General features: G+C 26.2%; 1 pseudogene; it reads left to right on the top strand.

The window, feature by feature from the left end:
• The first annotated feature begins 1,437 nt into the window (after positions 1 to 1,437).
• Positions 1,438 to 2,696, top strand: LOC116117344 (annotated as a pseudogene).
• Positions 2,697 to 8,909: the final 6,213 nt, after the last annotated feature.

Genomic DNA, 8,909 nt, shown 5'->3' with positions numbered 1-8,909 from the left:
AGCGTTGTAACTTAATTTTAGTTACTTTGACCCTCCAAATCATTGGAAAGATTTTTCCATAAAATAATTGTAAAATTTATTAATATATGTTCTTTAAAGAAAGTAAATGTTATATCTCATTTTTGTTTTCTTATTTTTATACATTTGGGCTTTAGACTGAAAAAAATTATATATATATATTTAATCTTAGATACACATGATAACTTATAAATAGTATTGATTTAAATTATTATTAAATCATATTAAAGAATCTAAAAATATATCATGAAATTGTTAAATATATTTAAAAAAATTAGGATGTTTTTTAATCTATTGAAAAAATATATAATGAATAATTAAATATTATACAATGATAATGAATATTTATGTTTAAATATTTTATTATTTTAGTGTTGCCCCACTCAGGTAATTGTCTGGGTCCGTCACGTTAATACAAATATTGAAATAAATTCAAAGTGAAAAAATTACACGATGAAGAAGGAATATAATATTATATATATATTATATATAATATATATATGTATATATATTATTCATCATTTCGATGATTATGGATAAATTTGGGACATTAGAAATCCTATATAATAAAGTCTAAGTGGGAGCCATGCATGTGACCAAGTAATTATCATCATTAATATTTGGACTAGTATATATTTCTAGACATTTCGTGTTTCATCTATCCTTCCTTATTTTGGTTTAAGGCTTCTCAAAGTTGAATTATTCATCATAGATAGATGCGTCTTCGCCTCTCCTACATAGTTTTGTCAACATCATATAGCAATTGAGAAATGTTAAAGTTTTATTTTTAGACGGCACGGACCAATTTGTAAAGTAAATTATATCAAATTAAAAAAATAATAATGATAAGACAAGTATATGAAAATTTTAATTAAAAAAAATGAGTGGGGTCATCAACCCTCACTTGCATCTACATGGTTGATGGTTCTATCCATCACCCATGCATGGAAATACATTATATTATAGTGTTAACGTGATGCTTCAAGTTAGTTTGTTGTACGTACAGCCAATCAACCATATAGTAAATAATTTTTTTTTTTTTTTTTTTTTTTTCTTGAGTATCATGAACTCTCTTTCTTCTAAACATAAACAAAGATCAAGAGAAAATGCAAAATACCATTGTAATAAGTATCTCATTATTCACCATAAAATCTGGTAAATTTATGTCAAGATAATTTAATGAAAATTTTTGAGTGGGGTCACCAGCCCCCTCTGATACCTTAATAGTTCCGTCCATTAAGTAGGTAGGCATGCATCATGCATGTGAATCATGATCCAATTGTCAACACTAGTTGTTTGACTAGACTGGTTTTTCAAGTGGTTGTCATTGTCTAATAATTAACTATTATTATATATTGATTTTCATCAACTAATACCAATTATAAATCATGATCCACTTTTTAAATAAAATATATTCCTTAATTTGGTTTAAGACTTCTCAAATATCAATTAATCTTTCATTCTTCTTCTTCCATCTTACCAAATTAATCCCTTTCTTTCTCTGTATCTCATGGAACAAATTCAAAACCTTAACAGTTCAAATCCATCAGTCGCCCTAATCGTCGGCGTCACCGGAATGGCCGGCTTCAGCTTAGCTCAAGCCTTAAATAACCACCACAATCACACATGGAAAATTCACGGTGTTGCCCGCCGTCCTCTGCCGAGCTGGTTCCCTCCTTCTCTCCTCCACAGCTTCATCAACTTCGACGCATTAAACTCCACAGACACTTTCGCAAAACTCTCCCCAATCTCCAGCGAAGTGACCCACGTCTTCTGGGTGGCCTTCCAGCTCTACGAAACGGAAGAACTCAACGTTGCCAAGAACTCCGCAATGCTCAGAAACGTACTCGACGTGCTCACAAAAGCCTCTCCTTCTCGCCTGCGTCACGTGACTTTGCAAACGGGGACGAAACACTACATGGGTCCGATATTGACCCGTCGTTGGCAGGGAAACTCGTGCGCCATGAGCCGCCGTTTGTGGAGGACTCGCCGCGCCTTCCATATCCGAACTTTTACTACGCTTTGGAAGACCTTGTGGCTTCGTATTCACCAGCTTTAACGTTCTCTGTGCATCGTTCTTCTATTATTATTGGAGCTTCTTCAAGAAGTGTGTACATTAAAAATTTGAAGACGTTTAAGAATTTTCTTATTGATAACATAGTTTGCTAATTTTTTTATATCCAGGCACTCGATACACATGGGAGCACTTCTGTGATATGACTGACGCAAGTGTCTTGGCACAACAACAAATATGGGCAGCTTTGTCTGATAAGGCTAAGAATCAAGCATTCAATTGCACTAATGGAGATGTTTTTACATGGAAAAGCTTATGGAAAGTGTTGTGTGAAGTGTTTGAGGTTGAGTTTGTAGAGTTCGATGATGAAATTGCAAAAGGGTTTGATTTGGTGGAGATGATGAAGGAGAAGGGAGGAGTTTGGGATGAGATTGTGGAGAAACATGGGCTTTACAAGACTAAATTGGAGGAGATAACTTGCTTTGATGCTCTAAAAATTGCGATGAATTTTGATTTTCAACATGTTTGTAGCATGAATAAGAGTAGAGAATTTGGGTTTCATGGCTTTGCTGATACATTCAAGAATATTAGAATGTGGGTGGAGAGACTGAGAGACATGAAAATGAGAACCGTGAAGAAGATAATATTATTTTGGTGCTATTAATACGAGAGTTGTTGTATGTACTTTTTTAATAGAACATCAAAAGTATATACTTTTTTAAGTGAAATGATTATTATAAATCAAAAAATAAGATTTTTTAAAACATCAATCAAATTACAATTCAGAAATGATTTTTTTATTATTATTTAACTAATGGTAGGTTATTATAATTTTTTGGGGTCAAAAGTATATTATTATTTGTTTTTTCTAAACTGTAATATTGTTTGTAGATTTCTTTTTTTCCTTTCGATTTTTTTTTGTATTTTTTTCATTGAGTGAAGTGTAATCTATTGAGTTTATAACGTGTCAATGGAATTATATTAGGAATTATTATTATTATTATTTTTAATTTAAACTTTGAATAAGGTGTTGTGGAGTGTATATTGTGTAAGGGTGAGCACGGTAGCGATAGAATCGGAACCGGGGGGTAAACCAGAACCTATTCGGAACCGGTACTATGCGGGTAGGTTCCGGTTCTGATTCTTGTGGGTTAGGAACCGGAACAAAACCGAAACCTATAAAGGGTATCCTGTTTGGAACCTGTAAGGGTACCCGTTTGGAACCGTGTTTGAACCTGTTTAGAACCTATTTTGGAACCTGTTTGAAACCTATTTTAGAACTTGTTTTCGAACCTGTTTGGAACCTATTTGGAACCTGGACTACAATAAATATTTGTGAAATGTGAATAATAGAGGGTTTCTATTATTTTACATATAAAAAAATTTAAAATATAAAAAGTTAATTTTTAGAATAACCTAATTAAATAATTATACGAATACATTATACTTATTACATATAAATTACACCATATTAAAGCTTTAATATTTATAATACTTAATATAAAGTTTTGATTAATTAAGTGAATAATTAGAATTATGATCAATTAAAAGTGTTTTACATTTTTAATGTTATTAAGAATATTTTTGAATAAAATAGTATATTTGATTGAGTATAATATATTTAGTTATTTACTTCAATTATCAAGTTCTAAGTATATCTATAATAAATTAGTAATTAATTAATTATATATGATAAATGGATAAACATTATAAATTTTTTACTAATTAAATATCATACTTAATCAATTATACATTACATTATAGTTAAATGTTCTTAATTATTTAATTTTATAATATTACTTATTGATTTATAGTATATTAATTATAGCATTACATTAATTGATTACTACTTTTAATTGACTTATAAGTTATAACATTATTATATTATTTAATTAAATAATTAGAAATAATTAAATTAGCATTACATTATAGATTTATAGTATAATTATTTAGTCAATTATAACATTTTATTATAAAATTATACAAACTTAATTAAATGATTAAAATTTAATTAATTTATATTCCTTAAAAATTTATATATATGACTTAATAGTTAATTCACTATAACATTACATTATAGTATGATTATATAATTAATTATAACATTACATAATTAAATGATTACTTAATTGATTATGACATTATATTATAAATTACTAATTACTAATTTACTACATAAACATTAGCATAATACTTAATTAAATGATTAAAATTTAATTAATTACACATTACATTATAAATTTATAGTACGATTGTAATTAATTGTAACATTACATTATAATTAAATGATTACTTAATTAGTTATAATATTCTATTATAAATAAATAAATTATAATATTATATTAAGACTTATAGTATGATTACTTAATTCATTGTAACATTTCCATATTTCATTATAGTATGATTAGTTGATTACATATTAATATTATACCATTACATAATTAGATGAGTATTTAATTGATTATGACATTATATTATAAACATTAATTATAACATTATTACATTATATTATATTATGATCACTTAATTAATTATAGTATTACATAGTTAAATGATTCTTATTAGTATAATTTATAACATCACTTATAAACATTAGTAATTTATATATTATTACATTATTTAATTAACGATTAAAATTTAATTAATTATAACATTACCTTATATATTTATAATATGATTACTTAATTAAATGATTAAATTTAATTATTATAAATAACATTAAGATCTATAATCTGATTACTTAATTCACTATAACTTACATTATAGTATGATCAACATAATTATAACATTACATAATTAAATGTTACTTAATTGATTATGAGTTATGATATTATGTTTTAAACATTAGTAATTACTAATTTACTACATAAACTTAGCACATACTTAATAAATGTTAAAATTAATTATTTATTACCTATAAACATTTCATTATAACATAATTAAGCATTACATCATAGTTAAATAATTACTTAATTAAATTATAATATTATTATATTAAATTAATTATGATCCTTACTTAATTATGGCATTCATAGTTAAATGATCATAATTAGTTATGAATTTTAACATTACATCATAAACATTAGTAATTTACTATATTATTACATTATTTAATTAAACGATTAAAAATTTAATTAATTATAACATACCTTATATATTTATAATATGATTATTTAATCAATTCTAACATTCCATTATAATCATTAGATATTAATTAAATGATTTGAAATTAATTAATTATAATATTAAATTTAGATTATAATATGATTACTTAATTTATTATAACATTGCATTATACTATATAGTATGATCATATAATAATATAACATTACATAATTAAATGATTACTTAATTGATTATGACATTATATTAAACATTAGTAATAATTTACTATTTACACATCTTAATTAATGTTGAATTTTATTAATTATAACATTACATTATAAATTTATGGTATGATTACTTAATTAATTAAACATTCTATTATAATAATTTAAAATACTTAATTAAATTATTAAAAATTTAATTATTATAATATTTCATTTAATTAAACCCTAAACCCAATATAGTATATTTGTTGGGGGTGTATTTGTAAACTTTTAAAGGTATTTTTGTCATTTTTTAAACTATAGGGGGTAATTGATTTTTTAGGGTACCCCGAAAAGGAACCAAAACCTGCATTTTAGGTTCCGGCTCCTTGAATTGAAGACCTGCACTGTGCGGTTTCCGGTTCCGGTTCCGATTCCTTCTTTTGGGAACCTGCACTGTGCGTTTTCGTTCCGGTTTCCCCGGAAATGGAGGGTACCCGGAACCGTCCCCCCTATTACTGTGGGGCAAACTATAGCCTCACAAAACATTATTTGTGACCTATATATATGGCGGTCCAAAATATCGCATATCGTGAGGGTTTTAAAACACAAACACCCTTTCAAGTTTAGTAGACTCTCAGTTTAAACATGTGGCATTACATGCTTAACGTTATAATATTTTCATCCAAAAGATAATTGTCGCTAGCTTAATCTATTATCTCACACAGAACATCTACAAAAGACACAAATACCCTTTTGTTTTATATGATTATAAATAAAATAAAATAATAATAATGAGATATAATGATAAAAAATCAGAGAAATATATTTTCATAAAAATGTTATCTTTTATCCAAAAAAAATCATTTAATTAGAGAAAAATATTTATAGCTATAATATTTTTAAACGACATATTCATTACAAATAATAATTTAGAAGATGCATATTATAAATTAAGAAAATAAGATAAAAAAACTGTTAAACAAATATATATTTATCTTTATTTGATTAATTATTCTTTACTATTTGGTTCCTCTTATTAATTGTATATCATGTGACCAAAAAAAAAAAAAAAACCACATTTTTTTTTTATATCAAATTAATTTTCAGTGTATTTCTAACTTTACCTCTCCATTTAATGGATTAGGTTAACAGCAGTATGTTTTGGATGAAAAAATCATTATATATAACGTTTTGAGTTAGTATGTCACGTGTTAAGTCTTTGAGTCATATACTACTTACACTAAACCTGAAGGGTGTTTATATTATAAGTAAATTTTTAAATATTTTGTTCCTTTAACGGATTAGGTTAACAGCAGTTATGTTTTGGATGGAAAAATCATTCTATTATAACGTTTGAGTTAGTATGTCACTTGTTTAAGTCTCTGAGTTCTATATCACTTACACTAAACCTGAAGGGTGTTTATACTATAAGTAAATTTTTAAATAGTTTGTTCAACGTAGGATTACCAGGTAGGTAGCCACGTAGTGGCTTGTGAGTTCAATTGAATCCACTAATTTTTCAAAAATTTTAGAAAAATATTAATAGTTTATAGATTTTATAAGTTTTACCTCACTTAACTTTATGTTGATCTCATAAAATAAATTATTAATTAATATTTTTTAAACTTTTCTCTTTTTTTTTTTTTTTTTTTGCTTTTATATTATATTTTTCCTTTGGTTTGATATTAAAAAAAGACTACTCCTTTATATTACAAGTTAAGATGATACTAATTTTATTTTTATTTTTTTATTTAAATTAATTGTTTTCTTTTAGCTTTCTTAATTAATGAAAGATTAAGAATTATGAGTTTTTGTTGAGTTTACTAAATGAATTTGAAATAATTCCTAGATTTTGATGTGAATTTTGATTTAATCTTGTTTATGTTGAGGTATGAGTTAATTAATTGTTATTTTTAGTTGGATTTGATAAATTGTTGTCAGTTATTGAGTTAATTTTGAATATGGTTTAAAGAATTGATGAAACCCTAAGTTGTAGAGATTTGGAGATTTGGTTTAATTTTGATATACTGGTTAATTTGCTTTATATTTAGAGTTAGATTTGATGAGTTTTCATTCGTTTATGAGTTGAATTTTATTGGGTTAATAGGAATTGTTTGAAAAACCTAAGGTATGAGTTGAATTTTGATAAATTTGTGTTGTTTTTTAATTGTAATTGCAAGTAAATTATATTTTTGATAATAATTTTTTTTTTTTTTTTTAAGTTATGAACAAGTTTTTAATCAAAAGAAAGTTTTCTAACGAGAACCATCAATTGAAGAAAACATAAGGCGTCACGATAGTGTTCACAATGAGCCTATAGAATCTAGTTCAAGATAAATATATGTTCAGCTTAACTTAAGTAGTCTTCCTACAGATCTTGAATTGAGGATTAAAATTTTAGAATATCATCCTAATGATAGAGACAAAATGAGAAAAACATACTTGCAAAAAGGACCTTGCCAACCACAAAATTATAATTTTAAAAATCGAGCAATTGGGAATTTAATGCATCGTTTTAATCTCATTTGGTTTAAAGAATATACAAATTGGTTGGAGTATAATGTAGAATGGGGGTGTTTTTGTTTGTGTTGTTATCTTTTTAGACATCAAATTAGCATTGATATTACCTGTTGCAAATACAAGTATTGAAAAAACATTTTTTATGATAAAGATCGTGAAAAATTGTCTACGAAATTGAATGGGAGATCAATTATTAAATGATTGTCTTATTACATATATTGAGAGAGAGAGAGATATTTGATGGAATTGTCAATGAAGCAATTATACAACGTTTTTAGAATATGAAAAATTGTCGAAAATAATTGTAGAATTGATAATTTAGTATATATAATTTTTAAAAGTACATATTTTATACTTATTACTTTAGTATATATTTTATTGTAAATTTATCAACTTTGATGTTTTAAATAACTGACTCAGAATCCTCAACAATATTGTTGCCGACACTTGGTACATACATGTTCAATAATGTAAATTCAATTATAATTTAGTATTTTTGTCAACATGTATTATTTTTGTCAATTAATCTACAATCTGATAGAAAGGTACCCGATACACATGGGAACATTTCTGCGACATGTCTGACGCACGTGTGTACTAGCCCAACAACACATATAGGAAGCTATAGAGTGTGATAAGGCGAAGAATCAAGCGTTTAATTGCACAAATGGAGATGTTTTTACATCGAAGAGATTATGGAAAGTGTTGTGTCAAGTGTTTGAAGTTGAATTTGTGGCGTTTGATGGTGAGATTGCAAAAGGGTTTGATGCGGGTGGAGATGATGAAGGAGAAGGGAGAACTTTGGGATGAAATTGTGGAGAAACATGGGCTTCTCAAGACCAAGTTGGAGGAGATAAGATGATCTGATGCTTTAAAAATTGTGTTGAGTTTTGATTTTCAACATGCTTGTGGCATGAATAAGAGTAGAGAATTTGGGTTTCACGGCTTTGTTGATACATTCAAAAATATTAGAATGTGGGTGGAGAGATTGAGAGACATGAAAATTACACAGTGAAGAAGATAAAATTATTTTGGTGCTATTAATA

Source organism: Pistacia vera, unplaced genomic scaffold (assembly GCF_008641045.1).
Source record: "Pistacia vera cultivar Batoury unplaced genomic scaffold, PisVer_v2 Contig804, whole genome shotgun sequence".
Lineage (NCBI taxonomy): Eukaryota > Viridiplantae > Streptophyta > Magnoliopsida > Sapindales > Anacardiaceae > Pistacia > Pistacia vera.
This window is presented reverse-complemented; position numbering and strand designations above follow the sequence as displayed.